The sequence below is a fragment of the Lemur catta genome, chromosome 2, assembly GCF_020740605.2.
Source record: "Lemur catta isolate mLemCat1 chromosome 2, mLemCat1.pri, whole genome shotgun sequence".
NCBI classification, from domain to species: domain Eukaryota; kingdom Metazoa; phylum Chordata; class Mammalia; order Primates; family Lemuridae; genus Lemur; species Lemur catta.
Genome location: NC_059129.1, coordinates 55,343,398 through 55,365,768, shown reverse-complemented (window position 1 = coordinate 55,365,768; position 22,371 = coordinate 55,343,398). Strand labels below are relative to the sequence as shown.

General features: G+C 42.2%; 1 long non-coding RNA gene across 1 annotated transcript; it reads left to right on the top strand.

Annotated features, from left to right (window-relative positions):
* Window positions 1–869: 869 nt before the first annotated feature.
* Window positions 870–21,961, top strand: LOC123631987. Its single transcript, XR_006733276.1, has 3 exons — window positions 870–957; window positions 3,116–3,233; window positions 21,191–21,961. It is a non-coding gene; the product is annotated as an uncharacterized LOC123631987 (long non-coding RNA).
* The last annotated feature ends 410 nt before the right edge of the window (window positions 21,962–22,371 follow it).

Below are 22,371 nucleotides of genomic sequence, written 5' to 3'. Positions count from 1 at the left end.
GCTGGCTTTGAGGATGGAAGGGGACCATGAGTTTAGGAATGTAGGTGGCCTCTAGGACCTGGAAAAGGCAAGGCACTGATCGCTCCCTAGAGCCCCCAGGAGGCGCACAGCCTTGCCAACACCTTGGTTCAGCCCCTGCAGACCCATTTCAGACTTACGACTTCCAGAACTGTAAAATTGTATGTGTGTGTGTGAGGTGGGGGGCGGTTTGAGACAGAGTCTCACTCTGTTGCCCGGGCTAGAGTGCCGTGGCGTCAGCCTAGCTCACAGCAACCTCAGACTCCCAGGCTCAAGCAATCCTCCTGCCTCAGCCTCCTGAGTAGCTGGGACTACAGGCATGCGCCACCATGCCTGGCTAATTTTTCTCTCTATATATATTTTTAGCTGTCCATATAATTCTTTCTATTTTTAGTAGAGATGGGGTCTCGCTCTTGCTCAGGCTGGTCTCGAATTCCTGACCTCAAGTGATCCTCACGCCTCGGCCTCCCAGAATGCTAGGATTGCAGGCGTGAGCCACCTGGCCCGGCCTGCGTGTGTTGTTTTAAGCAAGTAAATTTGTGATCATTTGTTACAGTAGCAGTTGGAAACTAATACGGGGGCAAATAGCAACAGCCTTGTCTACCTCTTAGGGTCGCTAGGAGAGTCAAAAGAGATCATTTATGTGGTGACACTTTAAACCTGTAACCCACTATCCAAATATAAGATCCTGTCATGATCGGCATTACAGTGGCTACTTGAGCGAGGACAAGTGGATAGACAAGCACAGTGGTTTGCTGGTAAACGCTTAGTAACCAGCTCTTGGGACCAGGGTGGCGGGGGGTAGGGGAACTCTGATTTACAGCATTTGCCATTTCCATGCTATAGATGTTCTCGCCATGGCCCACTCCGAGCTACATGGTGAAGTCACTGAACCAGGAGTTGCAGCTGTCACCAGTGCAAGGCAGCTCCAACACACCAGTACGTAAGCACAAACTCAGCCCAACACAAACACACAAGCGTGGTAAGTATTCTCTCTGGTGGGCTCTCAACATAATCCTCACATGGGAAACCGGAACATTTCTGTAAGTCCAGAGGTGCTATCAGGGAACAACCTTCTTTCACAATCTGCACTGGGTTAGAGTTTGTAATGTTTTGAATGGGAGTATATGGCTATTTGTGCCTTGTTAAAGACAGATCAAGGGGGGAATAAAATCATTATGTAGTCTTAGGAAAAATTCAAGTTTGGTTGAAGGAGAAGTCCCATAAATACAGGGATTGTCCCTACTAACTTCCTATGGAGAAAATAATTTATTTTGGACCTAGGAGAAAGGCTCTCTTGAAATGTGGTTCCTTGCTTAAGTTGGCAGGGAGTTCCATCCAACTAATATAAATCAGACACCTAATGTGCTCCAGCGCTGGGCATATTAAAAGGTGTAACAACAACAATTAGATATGCTTGGCCTCTGTCCTCAAGGAGCTCACAGTCTAGTCCCATGTTTCTTAGACCTCAGTTCCTTGTGTCTCGTATTCATGTCTTCTGCAAAAGCACACACCACCTATACTTATAGCTAATTCATACTTTTAAGTTAAAATATTTAAATTTAAAATGCCAGAATTGGATTTGGCTAGATATAAAAAATATATAACTTCAGTGGCTTAACCAAACAAGGGGATTGTTTTTCATGTAATAAAGAGTCTACAGTTAAGAAGTTCAGGACAAGAGCAGCTGCTCAAGGAAACAGCCTCTTTCTTCCTTCCTGCTCCAACAACCTCAGCATCTTCATGGCCCAAGATGGCTGCACCTAGTCCAATCCTTTCACTTGATCTTCAGGCAGAGACAGGGATGGAGGAGAACTGAGGAGAAAAAGGTGTCTGCCAGCTGTCTGACCCTTTTTTTTTTTATTAGGAAAACAATAGTTTTCCCCAAATCCCAATTCCCAGTAGACTTTTGCTTACATCTCATTGGCCAGAACTGGGTCATACAGCCACCATAGCTATAAAGTAGTCTGGGGAGGTGAATATTTTTAACTGGGAACATTGCTTCCTCAACAAAACTGGGATTCTGTGAATGAAGAGGCTGAGTTAGTCTAGGCAACTACTAATAGCTGTCACAATCTCTCTCTACTCAGTTTCATTTGAGAAATAGCTGTAAAACCATGTAATTACTGGGCCAGTTCCTATGTTTTCTAATACATGTTAAAATATAAAACAAAAACTGAAATGTAAAATGCATAGTTACAAAGAATTTAAATATCAGACTTTGGAAACGCTAGACTGTCACCACCAGTGGCTTTCTGGATTGCTTTATGGCGGTGTAGAATTTGCTGATTTCCCTTCTTTGGTCGCAGAGCTACCTCAGGCTCCAGATAAGAGATGGCCTCCAATTATTTACAGTTAAATGCACAGTAAGTGTACAGTCTGATAAGCTTCAACAAAGGCATACCATCTGAAACTAGCACCCTCATCAAGATATAGACAATTTCCATCACTTTAGAAAATTACGTTGTGTCCCTTTCTAGTCAACCAACCTCCCCTCTACTTTGGGGTAATCATTAGTCTAATTTCTATCTCCATAAATTAGTTCTTATAAACAAGTATCTTTCGTCTGCATTCAGCGTGGTCAGGGTAAAACAAAAAAAAAAAAATGAGAGTGAGTTTAATATCAGAATTAAAGAAAAAAGTTTGTCTACTTTTCAAAGGTATGCAGTACCTGGCCCATAGCAGACACGGGCAAATGGCAGCTGTTTTAGTTGTGTGGTGGCCATTGCTGTCCTTTCTCCGGCCAGGGCACGTTTCACTCACCTCAGTGCCTTCAAACTGATTTCCTCAAGGGCTTTCCCACCCACAATGCACGTGATTCACAAAGCTCTTCAGTATTGAGATCTTGAGTATGACTGTTAATTGGTTAATGCCTTGCCTCTCTCCAGAGCTTCAGATGGATGAGTAACTGGGTGAATGCCTATGTGGCAAGTTTGCTCTTCAGGATGAGAAGCCACGTGAATGTGCAGCTCCGAGAGACCAGGGGCTCTCGAATGAGTCATTGCTAACAAGCAGACAATGCATGTTTGTCCCCTGTTCCTGCCCTGGACCCCTCCTGCCCCCACTCCAAAGTCTCCTCCCACTCTACCTCCCACAGGTAGAACAACCGGGTGAGAAAACAGACACATTTTTGCAACCAAGATAAGGTTAGAATGACTGTTCTCATGACCCAACTACTCATCAAGAATGCATTTTCAGAGTCAGCACAATCGTGGGTGAGTTTGTTAAAGGGCTTTTCTCTTTTTCTCTGATTTACAAGGGAGACGTCCGCTATTGCACAACGGCCCCCTCCCTCCCTTTTTTGGGTAAAAACAAGTATAAGATAGATATGGTGTCTTGGACACTGATATCTAGCTGAAGCCAAATGCATTTTTTGAGTAATAAAATGCCATGGGCCTGCTTGGTTCCCAGTTACACCAAGTCGCACAGTGGGGACATCCACACAGGTGTGGGCCTGGGGGTGGTGGGGACAGCATCTGGCCAACTGACCTGCTTTGTGGCTTCAGCTGCTCTCTCCATCCTCACTCCCAAAGCCTTCTGGAATCCCTATGTTAGCTATTGTTTGGGCACATAGTGATCTCAAAAGGTTGTAAGCCCACAAGCCTAAGCCTGGCATTCTAGTCCCTACATAATCTGTTTCCAAGCAACCTCTATTGCTGGTGTTTCCCTTCTGCAGACCTTGTTCTTCTCTAACTAGTAGGATGGAATAGTCATGGACTCTGGACCCAGAAAAACCCAGGCTCTAAACCGACTCAATTCATTATTGAATTGAACCTCTGCTTTTTCCCACCTCCACACTCTGCTCACATTGTTCCCTTGGCCTGGAATCCCATGTCTGCTCTTCCACATGGGCAACCCCTATTTACCTTTTAAGATCAAGCTCAAATACTACCTTTTAGCGCTTCCTAACCACATAATCGGGTACGATCTTTTCTTCTCAGTTACCTCGGCATCCCATCTATTTGCCATGTCTCATATCTTGACTTTAACTTTTCCCAGAGCTCTGTCTCTTGTGCATTTCTACTTTGAATCTCTGTCATAAAACCTGTTACACAGTAGGGTTGCCAGATAAACTATGGGACATCCAGTTAAATTTGAACTTCAGGTATGCAACAAGCAAATTTGTTTAAGTATGGCCCAATTACTGCATGGGAAATACTTATACTAAAACTTATTCGTCATTTATGTGGAATTCAAATGTAAGTGAGCATCCTGTATTTGTGTGTGTATGCATGTTAAATATTGCAACCCTTCGTGCATGACTCTTTTTAATCCTTTACTGCATTGCACATTCTGTGACAGTAGGAACCTTGTCTCATTCATCTGGCACCCTAGGTATTTCTTCCTCAAAGCAGTTGCTGGGTAAAATCCATGTTGATTAGTAAAGGGATTTTCATACCAGCAGGTATGAGCACAGAGCTCAGTTCCTCAGAGCCTTAGCTTTGGGATCAGATGGACCTGGATGTGTATGGTCCTAAGACTATAACATAGCCTTAGCAAGTTATCTAACTCTTGAAGCATTCTCATTTGTAAAATGGGAAGAAGAGGAGTGAGCCTGTTTCATAGAATTGTTCTCTCTATGCATGTGAAGGGCTTAGCACAGTGTCTGGAACAAAGTGCTCCATAGTTGTTAGCTATTACTATTGGAAATTACGGAACACATTCAGACCAGATACCTTGAGTTTAGCAGCAACTACTTTGCAAGAGGCAGTAAGGACAATATGTGTACAGTTTGAAAATGTAAAAATGCAGGTTGGATGTCAGACTTCCTTGGAGAGAGTCCCTAACTTCTTTGATTTTTCTTCCAGTTTCCTAAGCCAAGGATATATCCTTTTCTGAGGCTACTGTTCTTGTCTGGCTTTCTAAGATGTCAGTTCTTTGACGCTTGTTTTAAACCGACCTTCCCTAGCATCCTGAGATGTCATTTTAGCCCCTGATTCATCCCTTCCTGACCATATTTTACTTTCCTGTTCTTTCTTTCCTCTGGCCCTGGGTGCTTAGTTCCCCAACTGCCAATTATTTGTAGCTTCCTTTGAACAGCATTGCTTTGTGTGTGTGTGTGTGTGTGTGTGTGTGTGTGTGTGTGTGTGTGTGTGTGTGTGTGGTGGGAGAAGAAATAAGTCATTTGGCATCTTCTAATGATCCTGGCACAGCGGGGGGGCATGGCCATTAGCAAGATCACTCAAATCTGACGTGTGTATATTGCTACCAGGATGTGTGTAAAGAACAGCTTCCCTGACTTCAGTGGCACATGTAGACTACGTCAGGCACTGTGTTAAATGCTGTGCTCACATTGTCCTATTTTATATTCACCAGAGCCCTGTAAGATTGATGTTCTCCCCAATTTTGTAAAAGAGGAAACAGCGTAAGAGAGATTAGTAATGTCCTTCAATGCCACAAGGCTGGTAACTTGTAGCCGCACATGAAACCCAGTCCCCTGACTCCAACCCCCAGCCTTTTCTTCAATGCCAGTGGTTTTCACCCTGGCTGCACGTTCCGATCAACCCGGGAAGCTTGTCCAATGCACTGATGTCTGGACCCCATCCCTGGAGATTCTGGTTTAATTATATTTTAAGAATCATTGTAATTATATTACTCTCCCCTCATCCCCCTTTCTAAGACACAAAACAAAAGGATCAAACACAAGCTAATTTGATTCCCATTGTTCTCACTTATGGAACTTGGGCCCTTAAACTTTGCCATGATTTGCATTTAGGGATTATTTGTCTCAATTGCTGTAGACGGATCCGAGGTATATACCTGCTCTGTGTGGACACAACTGCTCAGAAGTGCCAAAGTAGCAGCAGTAGCACATCCTGCTACTGCTGTGTGAAAAGAATTTGTTAAAAAAACCATCTTGGTGATTTTTTCCCAAGTTTACTTTACATTGTTTTCTTTGGGAAACTGTTGCTGCAAGTTATCCAATTTTCAGAGGCTTGTTTCTTCTGTGTTGATCTTCACCTCATGGGCTGTTTCATCTTTCTGTAGGTCAGGATGGGCACAGGCGAAGGCTGTACGATTTGTTTTCTGTGCTCAATTGAATTTGTCTTCTTTTTTGCGTCCATTTCGGTCAAAGGGTTTTGCTGATTTGCTTTTCCCTTAGAAAATCTTCCTGACAAAATAACCATCATGTGCCATTAATGACCTACATGTGAAACTGATCTTTGTTTCAATGCCATTGGCATACTTTGTAGAACTGTAGTCTTTGATCAATTTCATTTTGAGGAATCTAGCTTCTTTTTATTTTGCTATAAATTCTCAGGGATAATAAAATCTATTACTCACTATTTCCATGAAAATTTATTTACTAAACAAAATTTTTGTGTTTATTTGTTTAATGTGTCTCCTCTACTAAGCTGTAAGCTCTTCTAGGCATAAAATTTTGATTACAATTGTGTGCCTGGTGCCTAGAATTGTGGTAAGGATTTCGTGAGTGTTCAGTAAATACTGGGGAAATGTTGACTATTGGGTGGGGTTGGGAATCAGGCTTGTCCAGTTCTGAGTTTTTGCTGTACCACTTGTGAGCTGTGTGACCTTGAGCAAGTTGTTTAACTTTATGAACCTTCATTTCTACATTAAAAAATAATAATATGTACCTTATATAATTGTTGTGAAGATTGAATATGTGCATATAAAGAAATCAGTTCAGTGCCCAGTAGCACATAGAAGATCCTTTTTTTTTTTTTTTGAGACAGAGTCTCGTTCTGTTGCCCGGGCTAGAGTGAGTGCCGTGGCGTCAGCCTAGCTCACAGCAACCTCAAACTCCTGGGCTCAAGCGATCCTCCTGCCTCAGCTTCCCGAGTAGCTGGGACTACAGGCATGCGCCACCATGCCCGGCTAATTTTTTTTCCTATATATATTGTTAGTTGGCCAGATAATTTGTTTCTATTTTTAGTAGAGACGGGGTCTCGCTCCTGCTCAGGGTGGTCTTTAACTCCTGACCTCGAGCGATCCACCCGCCTCGGCCTCCCATAGTGCTAGGATTACAGGCGTGAGCCACCGCGCCCGGCCCAGAAGATCCTTATAAATGTTAGTGAAAATGATAATGTTTTCCAGAAATATTGATTTTCACAATAATATTATAGTTAACTGGAAATACATTCCACAATTAAGAGCAACTAACTTCAGAAAATGAAAGCAATTCAGCTCCACTGAGACAAAATAATGAAGTAGATATTTGTCCACTTTCCTTTTCCTATGTATTTTCATCCTGTTATAGGATTTTTTTCTTGTGAAAAAGAAAGCAAACAAGTAAATCCAATTCATGCTCAAGCATGAATGACTTCAGGAATTATTCCAGTGGGTAACATTTGTGTTTTAAAAGAGGATGTTCTAAAAGACTTATTGGTATATTCAAGATCTGTGCATTTCACTGTATGTAAATAATACCTTTAAAAAAAAGGAACCATGAATAAATATTAAACTCTAGTTAATGATACACATTCTGCAGAGTTTGGGAGTGAAGTGTACTGATGTCTGCAAGTTACTCTGAAATGTATCAGAAAGTATGATCCATAAATGAATGGATAGATGTCTAGATATATAATATATGTAAGAAAGCAAAATACTCATTGTAGAATCTAGTGGTTGTACACTTTGTATGCATGGCACACTTCTTTCAACATTACTGTATCCTTGAAAAATTTTATAATAAAATGTTGAGAGAATAAAGAAAGTAGGGGGACCCTAAGCAAAGGCAATACCTAAACGCAAGGGGGGCTCAACTCATGATGGATTTGGGGCCTGTGGTACTCGTTGGTGTCAATATTTTAGGAAGATTTCCCTGATTTTCTTTTAATCATAGCTCATAAGAAACCTCCAACACTGTCTCTACATAATGCTGACCCAGATGATGAAAAAAAAGAACTGAGGTGGAAAAATATCAATGAAAAGAACATGTGAAGAATGGAAGATAGAAGGAGGCCACCTCTAGGCACTGGGGGAATAACTTAGTTGTTAGAGTCCCAGGTGCTCAGGGCTGCAGAGAGAATGTGAGACTCTAATTTTTGGTTTTTAGACCCTGTATCAAAGCTACTATTTACTGCAGGTTAAAACCATTATGAACAGTTGACCCTTTGGTCAAAAGTGAATGTAGACCACGTTTTGGGAAAAGTATTTATGATGTTCACTTGGATTTTTGTAATGGTAGCATTTTTCTTGTTGTGGGAAGACATAGTAAGGAAGGATTTGATTGTTCTGAGAACATTATCATCTTCTCACAAGTTAGAATGGTTTGGAAATTTGGTTACAGGCTAAGGGTAGGCTTTAGGTTTATATACACATAAATAAACAAGAACATACCTTGGTAATATAAAGAATTTTAAGTACCGTCTCTTGGTCATAAAGCATTGCTGATGGGGTGCAGGAAGATTTTAGAAAGAAGATGGACAGGAACAGCTACGGTATTGTACATCGGAACAAAAGGGCCATGTTACCAGTTGAGCAGCAGTTATGAGGCCCATTGATTGGATGTTTTCTTCTGTTTGTACAAATGGAAACAGCCTGCAGGGTTTTTTTTTTTCTTAAATAGTGTTAAATATCAACTCCAAAAACTGGTTTAACCAGGAAACAATAAGCATTAAACACACAAAAAGGACAGAATGAACAGGAGTCGGGGAGGCAGTAACATGGCAACCCGCAGAAATCCTGGCCAGGGAGGAAGTATCTAATCAAGATCATAGTCAGGGTTAATGAGTCACACAGGGAAGCAAGCAGCCCTCACTTCTTTACCGTAGGATTGAGATAGGGAACCAGCTTCCTGCGTGATCCCAGGACTTGTAACAGCAGAGTCCATGAGCTCAGACTTTAAGGCGGGTTGTGGGTGGCAAGACAGTGCCACTCTATACAGTGATGTGGGCAGGCCCTGCTATCACAGAGAGCGTCTCTGCATATGTCACAAAAGTTGCCCTCTGGGTGGATGAATTACAAAAATGTGCCTCTTCCTTTGAGCTGGCACAAGATTTGGGGAGAGGAATGGTACCTGGATTTCAGCACTCATGCTCGCCTTCAGCTGGGTCCCCTTATGGGATCACACGCTCTATAACTGCATGGTGGCTCTGGAGAGCTGCTGAACTACCCTACTGCAGGTGTGTCCCCGTTACACCAGTGAGGACATTACGTCTTAGAAGGCTAAAGCATCTTAACCATCTTACTTACAGCTCCAATCTAAGTATTTAAATCTATTGCTATAGGTTTTTCTCAGGAGGCAAATGATTCCCGAGGTTGGCCTTCATCCTCATCCTTGTGGAGAGCAGCTAGGTAGATGGCTAGGCGTTGCTAGACTAATTTTGGAGGCAGGCAGGGCGTGCTCTGTGCTGCCTGCAAGGTGTGAAAACTGAGTGCAGTGGGAGCTCACAACAGGAAAGAACAACCCCTCGTCCCTGGTGCGGTCAGAGAAGGTTGTACTGAGAAGGTGAGATTTGAGTTGAGTGAGGAATGGGCAGAGTTCAGAAAACCTGGGAGGACCAGGCAGGGATAGCAAGGGGAGGAAACAGCGTGAGCAGAGGTTAGAAGGGAGGCTCCTCCTTGGTGACCCCAGTCACTCCTTGCACCGTGTTCCTGTCCACAACAGTCCCCGTGTGAGTGCCGTCCCCACTGCAGACCCCCAACGCTCTCAACATAACTTACCCACCCCGCGTCTCATGCGCCCAGGTCTGCTTTCTAAAAGGGGGCAGTCAGTTATGTAAAAGAATGTGGGGTGAGGTATTAATGTATTTACCCATCTATAGAATAGGCACACAGTTTAATGAGGAACTTCTGGACATATTACCATAAAATATTTCTAAAAGTTTTAGAATTACAGGTAGGGTGGAAAGAGTTTACATTTGATATCCACTATTGTGCAACAAGTTCCCCCCAAACTTAGCAGCTTTAAACAACAAACATTTATTATCTCAGAGAGGGCTTTTAGGGTGCCCACCACCTGCATGACATAGATTGTACCCATTAAGTAATTTCTCATCATCTACCCACCTCCCACCCTGACACTAGAGCTTTTAAAATATAAACTAGAGGCAATATAGTAAATTGGGTATTCTAAGGACAGTTCTTCTTTAAAGCACCTAAAAGTGCTAAGTAAACTATTTTTAAAAATCTTTTAAAATGCAGCAGTACGCTGCCAGGAAAGTAAGAGGTAAAACAAACAGACGAATGAGGAAGCGTGCATCCAGGGAGATAAGTGAGTGCTTAAGCTGAGGGCTCCCCGGGGTGGGGTCATTCATCTGTCTGCCCTCAAGTGACTCAGAGAGCTGGTTTTGATATCTGCACCACAAATGTGAGCCAGAGTCTAGGGAAACATGGGAAGTCAGATCGGAGACCTTCTTATAAATCACCTTACAGTCCAAAGGCTATCTCTTCGGTGACAGTTTACCCCGGGAATTTCTGCAACTGCCTTTTCCTCCTCAAGGATGGAAAGGAAACCTGCCTGTCTCAACCCTGGCTCTGGATGGCGGGAGGAAAAGTCCGAGAATTTATAACCATAGGCTGGCTTTATGCAGGCTTACAGCCAAATTTACACTTGTGGTGTAAAATTGGAAACCCCTGGCTGATCATTTGTTTTCATGTGGCTCAGAGCTGGGAAAACTCTCTGTCTAGAAACATGCACTAGTCCTCACTGAAGGAACCACTGTCATCACAGGCCTCAAAAGATTCCCAGACACAGAATTCCATTGACCTGGTGCTCGCAATTGAAAAAAAGAATCACAATACACTCGAGGAAACAAGGCACCATGAGAAAGACCCAGCACCAACAACAGACAGCAGGTGCAGGCTGACGAACACTTCAGATATTCCATTTTTGATTGTGGAATGAATTTAAGTGTGTTTAATATGCTTAATACAGAAAAGATGTCATCGAATGGATGAGTGAAATATAAGAGACTATTGACAAGGACTAGGCTTGTTGGACAACCAGACAGAACCTCTGCAAATTAAAATTAAAATTATTAAAAGTAAAAAAGTATATTTTAAAGTGTTCTATTAATGCACACATGATATCTTTGATTTTACCTCTTGGCTCATAAAACCTAAAATATTTATTACCTGGCCTTTTACAGAAAACCTTTGCAAACACTGCTGTAGAGGCTCCTGCACCGGAGGCCCTTGGCCAGCCTGAGGCTGAATGCAGGGAGGAGCCACGCAGGCGACCGCTGCAGGGCAGGAGGCCTGAGGGACAGACTGAGGGGGCCAGGAGGCTGCAGTTGGACACAGTCTTAGGTCTGTTTTTTTGTGTCCATTAAATATAGCCAGATGGACACCTCGAATGACCCCAGGGGAACCTTGGAACCCAAAGCCCTTGTCTTCTTATCTTTTGTGTACGGGGCAGAGGAATCAACCTCAGTTGCTTTCGACCCTTGAGAATTTAGTGCGTGACTGTGGGAGGGGTCTGGGGCAGAAAGATATCGGTGCACGTATGTCATTATGAAGCAATTATGGGTGGCATTCTGCAAACAGAGCAAATTAAGAGGGGGAGGGAGAAAGGGGGTTTTGGGGCCTGAATCACCTGTCTCAGCTGCATGTCCCCAGGTATTCTCTGACTACCAAACGTGAACCAAAGCCAAGTGCTTCCTTGTGACCACTGGCTATGCCAGCATGGCCCCCAAACTCTGTTTCTGAGCACCAAGCTCTGACATGTTTGCCCTGGGAGGAGTGAGGGAGGGGAGGGACGCTGGCAGCAAGTTTCAGCAATCACCTCAGGGTGGTATGGGCTGCAGGAAGCCAGTGGGGGAAGTGATTTGGGGAAAGGAAAGCAAGAGGTTAAACCAAGCCCCAGGGTTCTTCTTTGAAGGTGCAAGACACACCTGGTCTGCTCAGGGTCTCCCTGAGGGTGTGTGCTCATCTCTGCCGTGCTCTTCAGAATGAGTCAACAAGGATCTAGTTGTAGAACAAGGAGCTGGGCTGTGAGCAACCATTTTCTGAGCCTCTGTTATCTGCCAGGTGCTTTACACATTTATCTATGATCTTCACATCAATCTCAAGGAGTAGATATTAGCCTCCCCACTTTGCAGATGAGGAAACTGAGGCCCAAAGAGAAACTCTAAAAAATATGTCCAAGACTGGACACAGTGGCTCACACCTGTAATTCCAGCAATTTGGGAGGCCAACGCGGGAGGATTGCTTGAGGCCAGGAATTCAAGACCAACCTGGGCAACATAGCGAGATCTGGTCTCTACCAAAAAAAAAAAAAAAAAAAAAAAATGCCAGGCATGGTAGCACATGCCTGTAGTCCCAGCTACTTGGGAGGCTGATGCATGAAGATCACTTGAGCCCAAGTGTGCGAGGCTGAAGTGAGTTAAGATCACACCACTGCACTCCAGCCTGGGTAACGGGAGACCCTGTCTCAAAAATAAACAAATAATTAAGTAAAACTTAAAAAAAGAAATGTATCCAAGGCCACTAAGCAAGTTAGCAATGGATTCAGGCAGGTGTCACTCTAAAAACCCAACTCTTTTCCTCCCCACCAAGCAAGTGCAGCCAAGAGCCACATGGAGGAAACAACCCTGCTCCTCTAGCAAGTACAAGAAGAAAAATAGAAAAGCCCTGTTGTGGCTGGGTGCAGTGGCTCATGCCTGTGATCCCAGCACTCTGGGAGGCCAAGGCAGGAGGATTGCCTGAGCTCAGGAATTCTAGGTGTTGTAGTGTGCACCTGTAGTCCCAACTACTCAGGAGGCTGAGGGAGGAGGATCATTTGAGCCCAGGAGTTTGAGATTGCTGTGAGTTAGGCTGATGCCACAGCACTCTACTCAGGGCAACAGACTGAGACTCTGTCTCAAAAAAAAAAAAATAGAAAAGCCCTGTTGTCCTGACTCCCTATTTGACTCCAAATGTCTCTAGTGAGACACGGCTCTTCTTGTCTGACATGTTAGTTCTATCCTCAGTATCAGAAATGGATGAAATGGGATCAGGAAGTTGCTCTGGAAATAGTGACATCATGTGAGTGGAGAGGTGTAGAATGGTCTGAGATTTTTTTCTGGACTGACATACCAAGTTGTTAGGCTCAGGGAAAGCCAAGAGAGCTAAACCTAGAATCATGAGGGGTTGATGCCCAGCACAGAATAGGAAGAAGGTTCTGGTGGGGTATACAGAGTGGATCAATGTGACAACTTCAGAGTAAGGAGGACAGGCTGGAGGCCAGTGTGCAGAGACAGATGTTATTGCTGTCTTCACTGTTATCTTGAAAGCCAGGCTTAGGTTTCACCTTCTACTGCGGGGAATAAAACTACTATGGGGATTGTAGTGATGGGTGGGGGGAGGAGAGAAGAAGAGGATTGTGATGGTTGATTTTGTGTCAACTTGACTGGGCCGTGGGGTGCCTGGATTAAATATCATACTGAGTGTGTCTATGAGGGTGTTTCTGAATGAGGCTACCATTTGCATTGGTAGACTAACCAAAACAGATTGTCCTCCCCAATCTAGGTGGACCTCATTAATCCACTGTTGGCTTGAATAGAACAAAAAATGGAGTAAGGGAAATTTGCTCTCCCTGCCTCCCTGTCTTTGAGCTGGGACACTGGTCTTCTGCCTATAGTCTAGGACTTAGACTGGCACTTACACCATAGACTCTTCCTGCTCTCAAGCTTTTAGATTTGAGCTGAAACTACACCATTGGATCTCCTGGGTTTATAGCTTGGCCATGGCAGATCATGAGACTTCTCAGCCTCCATAGCCATGTAAGCCCATTACCTATAACAAATCTCTTTATATATATGTATCTTATTAGAGCTGTTTCGCTGGAGAACCCTGACTAATACCAGCATCTTCCCACTACTACATTCTCTTCACTTTGGGAACTCCACATGAAAGTTATGGGTAGAGACAGCCCTGGAAGAGACCTGGAAGAGAGAATAGAGCGACTCTTGGGCTCCACAAGTAGTTTAAATGCTGTCCATTTAGTGATGAGTGGGGTGGAAGTAATGGACCCAGGGTCAGCTTCATGGGCATGCAAGCTATACATTTACACGGGCCCTGCACTCAGGAGCATCCGTGCTTGGTTTAATGCTCTGCTGTCACAGTCCTGAAATTCTTAATAAGTTTTGAACAAGATCTGCCACATGTTCATGTTGTACTGGTTCCCACAAATGACATAGCCAGTTTTAAATGGACAGATATGGTTGTGTCCTTTGGAGAAATGTTGGTGACTGCGGTGGGATGTGACAACAATGACTAAATGACTATTGCCCCCTAGAGGCACAGATTGTGTCCCCCAAACTCCCCAACCAATCCCCTCCTCCCCACTAACATGGGAGCCAGAGACTCAGATTTTTGGTTTAAACAGTTACATGAAAGAAAGGGAAAAGTGCTGATTACACAAAGCTAAAGAATCCTCTCAGTGAAAAAAACAGTATACTGGCCTCTCAGAATTGTTCATTACCCTTTGTAACACAAACCCTTCTCTCCAGAACTAAGAAGTTAAGTAATGTGAATAGTCTGGCAAGGCCTTCAGCCCCCCACAGAGAAAATACCATCTCCCAAAAGCAAAAGTTGGTGAGTCAAGCGCATTTTGCTGGAGGGGTGATCAGAGTGCAGCTGGGGAGCAGCTTCTGAGGCTGCCCCGGTGGCTGCAGGGCTGGGCTTGGCCAAGTTGTGCGTGTCAGTACCAGATCTAGAGAAGCCTGCAGCTCATGGGCTTCCTTGGAGAGAATGATTTTAAACTTCCTGTAATGTAGTCAAAGCATATTTCAACTTTATGTAACCCCCATCCCCCTTTCTCTAGGAAGTCTAGCACTCTCCAAATGACAAAACTTCCCAACTTTCAGATCAGTTGTTTGGAGAGTTGGTGAAAGCCAGTACCTGGTATAGCCTGGGAAATGACACCTTTCTGTGGTCTCCTTGCTGCCTTTATTTAGGTGCAAATACTGCTCCTGTAATTCCTTATGGCTTGCAACATAAACAGTGTTAGTCAATGGATTTTTCTTCTCCCCACCTGCAACACACACATGTGCACACACGTGTGTATTAGTTCACTGAGTATCACTCCCTTTGTCTTTTTAAAAGAGCCCCATTTTTCAAGGGAAACTCTTTTTCCCCATTCCATGTGATCTGCTTAAGATAAATGATCCTTGTGGCTTTGTGTCATTGGTCAGACCTGCCCATTCGTCCTGGTTACCAAGATTTGCAGAACTGCTTTCCTCCCTATCTTTCTGAGTTTCAATACTATTTTTTAATTCTGTGAGCTATCCAGGACTTATTACTAAACTTCTTTCTTGCTTAAATTTGTCAGCGTCAATTTCTATTGTTTGAGATCAAAGAAACCTATTGATATGGGAATACTGTTTTGGAGGGCCTTCTCTATGCCAATTTTCTTAAAAGTGATAACATCATAATCACTTTCTTCAAAAGTCTAATCTTTCCTTAGGAAGGATAATATATTGTGGGAGATATTAAAAGCTTACTACAGTTAGTAATAGCCCTATTTTCTTTCCTCTAGGAATTCAGGTTGTATAAGCATCAAAACTTCTAAACTTGCTATGTGGTTTCTCACATGGTTGGTAAAGTTAAGCCAACCAGCAGAACAGTCTCCAGCCTGAGCACCCTTTGGGGGTTTGTGAAGCAAAAAGAGAGCATCTAAATCCTCTGGTCATTGCCGGCTGCAGCAGGGTGGGCAGCAAGAATCACTAATATTAGTGCTAGCCAGGTACACAGACAGCTCAGAGGGAGGATTGCTGGGTGTTCAAGGATGGAAAGAGTGGAAATTCAAAGCTACCTAAAATCAGTCGCCCTGACTAATGGAGATCCTGGGCTTTTAGCAGAGGGGCCACGTGCCTCAGGACAGGTTGTGGTGCAACTAGCAAGGGGCTTCAGTGCCCTGGGGCAGGTTGTGGGGGATGGTGAATTTTGTCAGGACATCTGCTCAGGGGCCTTCAGAATCTCAACTCCTTTGTCTTGCAGAAAATCTACCATTTCTGGGAAACAGCTCAAAATGTCAAGTAGTTACTTAAGGGAAAGGATTATATAGCAATCACTGAAATTTGTTCAATGGAGGGGACCTGTTACAAGTCTCCCTTTCTTTTCAGTTCATTCCTCAATCTTGGAGCATCAGGATGTTGATCTGTCTGGATACTTCCTGCTGAAATAGGACATAGCTGGGGTACGAGGAAGAACGGACATGTTGGGCTTGTAACTGAAACGTTTTCATACATGTTTCTGAGTTGCCATCCTCTCCCACCAAGATAGTAGAGTATATATACATAAAAGTACCCATCCCTTTCTAGGATCCCTCCCAGGAAATATTGGCCCAATGTTCCCCAGAAGGAATCTCCATCCTAAAATTCCCCTCGTCACTTATGAAAACAGTTTTAGGTAGCTGATCCAGCAGTGAGATAGGTTAGCAGAAGAGGAAATAGATTGAGAGATCTTAACTAAAGAGTTGACTTGCAAGGCAAATGCAAATTCCCAAAGGTCAAACTAGACATACAGGGTATGTTTTCAGATGTCCCATGGAGTAGGGCTTGTGCCTCAATTACCTTCTGGCCAGAAACCACAGCATACCCAGCTTTGCATTGTCCCTGTTTCCTAACTGCTTCCACCCAAGAAGATCTCCTCATCTGCGTCCTACAGGGGCTGATCAGTTCAATCCTGGAGGCTAGGATACTCCTGGTCTATAACCTGAACATAATCATCGAATGGGGAATGAGAGTCTGTAAGCAGCAAGGTGGCTGGATTTAAGGTGGATTATCTCACAAAGTACTCTGATGTTTCCTTTCGAGCCACTCACTGGTAACTAAAAGCCTCCCTTTTGTTCTAGTAGGGGTAATACACAATGCATGGTGTGAACTCTCACCAGTCGCCCAAGGGTAAACTTTTCAGCTCCCTGTAAAATATAAGTAGCAGTCACCGCTCTCAGACAAGTGGGCCATCCTTTTTTTACTACTGCCAATTGCTCAGAGAAATAAGGTACAGGTTGCTCAGGATCCCCCAAAGTTTGTGTCAATACCCCGGGTCTAAGTCCTTGCCTTTCCTGAATGAACAAATCAGAAGGCTTATGTAAGTCCAGGGGTCCCGATGTGGGGGCAGTCATTAATTTTTAATAGTCAAGAAAGACTTACGACATTCCCTGGTCCAAGTAAGTAGTTCTTTTTCTTCATCTTGTAAGATTCTATAGAGGGGTTTTGCTATTAGCCTGAAGTTAGGAATCTAAATCCAGCAAAACCCAGTCATACCCAAGAATCCTCTCTACTGCTTGTGGGTCCTATGGACTGTTTTTCCATTTACGGCCTCTCTCTAATCTGGAAGGAGGTTCTGAGTTTCAAGAGAAAATTCAAACCCCAAGTATTTGACAGTGGGAAGTGAGACCTGAGCTTTTTCTGAGATGCTTTATATCCTTTGTCAGCCAGTAAATTGAATACAATTATGGTGTGTTGCCTTGATTCAGCTTTCATCTCATTGGCTATCAGGGTATTGTCGACTTACTGTAAAACCATTTCCTTGCCTAAAACCATTTCTCTCAAATCTCTGGCCAGAATTTTCTGAACATCGTTGGGGTTTATTTGTAGCCCCCAAGAAAGTACAGTCCAACAGTACTAGCATTTGGCATTAGACTTTAAGTGTTCCCATTCAAAAGCAAATAGTACTTGGGATTCAGGAGCAAGAAGAATGCAAAAGAAATAGCTTTTAAATCTGTTACTGAAAATCAGGCAAAATTTTCAGATAAAGTGGTAAGGAGGGTATAAGGATTAGGAACCATAAGAAGAGTATCTTCTAGTTTGGGGTTAATGCCCTTAGATCTTGAATAAACCGGTATTCCTGGGTTCCAGGTTTTTTCTTTTTGACTGACAGAATGGGGATATAATGAGGTGTGTCCAACCTCCCTTCCCTTCATGGCCAAGAACTTAGTTTCAAGTTTTTTCCTGAGGGTCCTCTTGGCCAAGAGGGGGTCCATTCAGTTGTTGTGGTCCATTCAGGTGCCTAGAATTTTGTTTTAGTTTATATTTACCACCTTTTGACCAAGATTTTCCAGAGGCAGCATCAGTGGCCAAACATTTATTTTGTCTCATTGTTGCTGGGGTGGTGTGGCTACATGCCTGGGTTCCATCCTGTCCCTCGGTGAGACCCTGTGGCCAAAGGACTTAAATCAAGAGGCTTATAAGCAATTAAATGTTTTAGGCCAGATGGGACTGGAGGTGGGCAGGAATTTATCAAACTTTAAAACCTTTTAAGCAACATAAGAGCAAAAAAGCCAAATGCCAAAAGCCAAGTTTATAAAATTAACTTATCTATAAGTTGATTATACAAGCATTGAGCTACTGTCAGACTTGTAGGAATTTGCTATACAGAACATAAGCATTTATTAAAACCATTTGAGCCAAGGATTTAAAGGCTCTTGTATCAGAATGAACAAACAACATTCTAAACAAACAGATTGTTAAGTCTTGCCTGGCTCTGATAATGACAGGGAAGCAGAAGCTCACAGGTAGCTAAACATTCCAATTATTTAGATTTTGCAGACATTTGTCAAAGACGTTAAAAGGCTCAAAACATTTGATCAAAACAAAAATCACAGGTTATTGTAAAATAATAGCAATTCACTTAACCAAGAAAAAAACTTAACTTTTTTAAGTTTTCCCAAGCAATCAAAACCCTAATAAGGACATCATAGGAATTATTTTGATAAACATAAAATCTTTGCTTCTTAGGCCAGTTACCAAAAGGTAAAGAAAAAAGTTCTCTAGTGCAATTATTTTTTCTTATGGGAAATCCATTTAGACAACTTGGAAGTCATGAAAAGGGTACCAGAATTTATTGGTCATAAGAAGACTATGGGCAGGGTGCAGTGGCTCACGCCTGTAATCCTAGCACTCTGGGAGGCCGAGGCAGGAGGATCGCTCGAGCTCAGGAGTTGGAGACCAGCCTGAGCAAGAGCGAGACCCTGTCTCTACTAAAAATAGAAAGAAATTAGCTGGACAACTAAAAAGATATATACAAAAATTAGCCGGGCATGGTGGTGCATGCCTGTAGTCCCAGCTACTTGGGAGGCTGAGGCAGGAGGATCGCTTGAGCCCAGGTGTTTGAGGTTGCTGTGAACTAGGCTGATGCCACGGCACTCTAGCCTGGGCAACAGAGTGAGACTGTCTCAAAAGAAAGAAAGACTATGTAACATCATATAAAGGAAACAAGAAATTATAAAACTATACTTTGAGAAGGGAAATAATATACAACTCTTAGTAACAGCATAGGAAGATTTTTGAACATGTTGAACAAATTCAGACATAACAAGAAGCTAAGAAAAAACATTGCTTTTCAGACTTTTAAGGTAAACATTTCAGCATTGAACCTTAACAGCAGACTTAGAACCAGAGTTGGAAAAAAGTTATAGGAGCCGACAAAAAGGCTGAAGGAGAAGGTTAGCATCTCAGGCCTTCTCAAGGGGAGGAAAAGCTGAAAGCGGTGAGACAGAGCAAAATTGAACTTCTGAGATACAGATCTGAGAAGTTTCAAAAGAAGCAGATTATAGAAAACCTCTTGCAATTTTATTACATTGATCTCATTTACATTTGCCCAATTTATTTTAGCAGTTTACTTAACATGTTCATAGCCTGTGAATATCAGGTATACAACCAATGTGGTTAAGTGTGCCCTTAACAAAGTCATTTAATGTCTAAACAAATTTAATATCTAAACATATTTTTATTAATAAAATTGGGAAATAAATTTAAAACATAGACCAAGAAATAATCACAAAATATAGTTTTAACTTTTACTTTTAAACTTAAAAGACCTACCAAAATAACAGACATAAGTATTCTAGTAAGTCTTGCTATTCTGAACAATGTAACATCTTTAAGTTCTATAAATACAGTAGAAGTTTTACAACACATCCTGCTTAAAGATGTTAACTAACTTGTTCTTTCTAAAATACTAATGTCCAAAAATAAAATTTATTGACATGACATTATCTGACTATAGACTGAATAAACCTCTAACATTAATCCTTAACATCTCATATAATGACATAAAGTCATAACATTTTTTTTGCATCAGGATCAAGATCAAGCTATTTTAAAAAATAATCTAATTGGTCTCAAAACATTTTTCTACTTAAGTGCAAATTCAATTACATGTAATACTTCCAAAGAATAACACTGTTTGGAGATTCTCTTTGGATTCTAAGAGTAACTGTTTTGTTCATTTTGAAATAAATTATTGTGCAAACATTAGCAGTTCAAGGATTATTTTTTAAAATTTTTCTAGGCAAAGGCCTTTGCTTTGGCACACAGTGTACGTGTAACAGGCTAGCTTGCAACCAGTACTTGGAAACAGTGACCAAAAACAAAATATCTTCATAAACTTTTGATCATAAGTTTCTGGTTTTGTGCTATCATTTACTTAGAGTTTTATTTATCCTAATTTACTTACACTGAAAAACTAGCTTGTTTACCAAAGATTACTAAATTCACATGAACTTGAAAAGCATTTGGGCTTATTTATTTAATCTATGAGAGCTCCTTTTCTTTATAAGCCAATTTTGGTACCATGTAGACATATAAATGCCTGTGCATCCATAAAACACATAAACATACATGCACACAAAGTTTTAATAGCTTTTATTTTAGAACTCTAGCCATGAGATTCTCTGAAGTTCTACATAAATCTCTATACATTATGTTTCCACTCCTCTTTCCCTGTTCAAGAGTGGGCATCCCTACATCTTGGCCAAGTTGCCTCCATGGACCTTAGGACAGAGCTGTCATCCAATCTCCTGGACCTTCGGCTGGAGGTGTCTTTTAACCTTTTAGACCTTAGAACCTGCCTCGAGAGAAACTACCATCAGACATATCTTTCAACTTCCCAGACCTTGGACTGAGCTTGTAATACTGTTAACAGCAAATTTAAAGTAGGCAAACAGAAAATAGAGACAAAGAACTTAACAGACTCCACATTTAGATGCCCCACATGAATACAGATCAACACTCAGTATAAAGACAAATTCAAGGGGTTTCAGATGATCTAACTGCAGTTTCACCTCATAAGCCCTGAGAGTGCCAAATCAAAACAGTTAGGTTAGTCCCACTCTCAAAAACCAAATGGTTGGGGGCTTATCTAACCCCAAACAAATGGGCATTCCTTGAGAATTTCCCAGATTGAGAAGGGCATCCCCCACTGTGTGGTACCTTCAAATAGCACTTACCTGCCTGGATGCAAATGTCAAAATCCAAATCCAGAGTTCCTTTCTTCTCAGGCAATCAGGAGGCAATCACCAGTGTGATGGAGGCTAGTGAGGATGCGATGGAGGCCAGTAACAGTGGAGCTCTCAAGAGAGTCCAAAGCCACCCTCCAGCAAATATGGTCGGCAGCTGCTAAGGGAAGCATTTAGTCTCTCCCTGCTCTGCAGCCACCAAACCACGAGCAACGCCATCCCAGATGAGCCCCCATAATTGTTGTCAAAACTGTAAGGGAGTTTCGGTCTAGGTCCAGTTGCTCTTTACACAATGATCCAATTATTGAAACAATGAAGATTGGCAAGGAAGAAAGGAATTTTTAAAATGACAGACATCTTGTGGGGAGAATGGGAGAAGCTGCCTCAAATTCATCTCTCGGACTAAGGGATATTCTGGGCTTTCAAAGGAAGGGCCACATACCTTGGGGCAGGCTGTGTGGTATAACTAACAAGGGACTATGTGCTTTGGTGGCAGGTTGCAGGGGATGGTGAATCTTGTCAGGAAGTCTGCCGTGAGGCCTTCAGAATCTCAGCTACTTTGTCTTACAGAAAATCCACCATTTCTGGGAAACAATTCAAAAGGTCAAGTAGTTAAGGGAGAGGATTATATAGGGGTTATTGAAATTTGTCCAATGGAGGACCAGTTACAGTAGTTAGAAACTTTCTAATCAGAAGTAGAATTCCTGTAGATAAAATAGAGACATGTTGCAAATCCTAGGAGAGGGGATAATAAAACATAATTAAACATTAACCTTAATAGCAAATGATTATTATTCAGGCATTAAATGTACTGTGGAAAAATATTTAATGATCTGAAAAATTGTTTACAATGTATATGAATAGTATGTAAAATATCTCAGTTTTGTATCAAAATCTGCCACATGTTGTGTGTGTATTATGTGTGTGCAAAATAAATTAATTAATAAAAACACTGCAAGAAATATGCAAAAAATGTTCAAAGAGGTCATTTTGGGGTGGTGAAATTTTGAATAGCTTTTAGTTGCTTCTTTCTGTCTTTCTTTGTAGCCCAAATTTTCTAGCTATTTTATCAGCAATAAAACAGTAGATGACAATGAATTTTTTTAAAAAAATCAAATATTCCCTAAAACTTAAGTGGTCATCTGTTGTCCTGGAGCAGAGGGTGGGGTTTGGAAAAGGTTAAAGGAGATGAAGAAGGCAAAAATTTTTTATATTTTTTAATC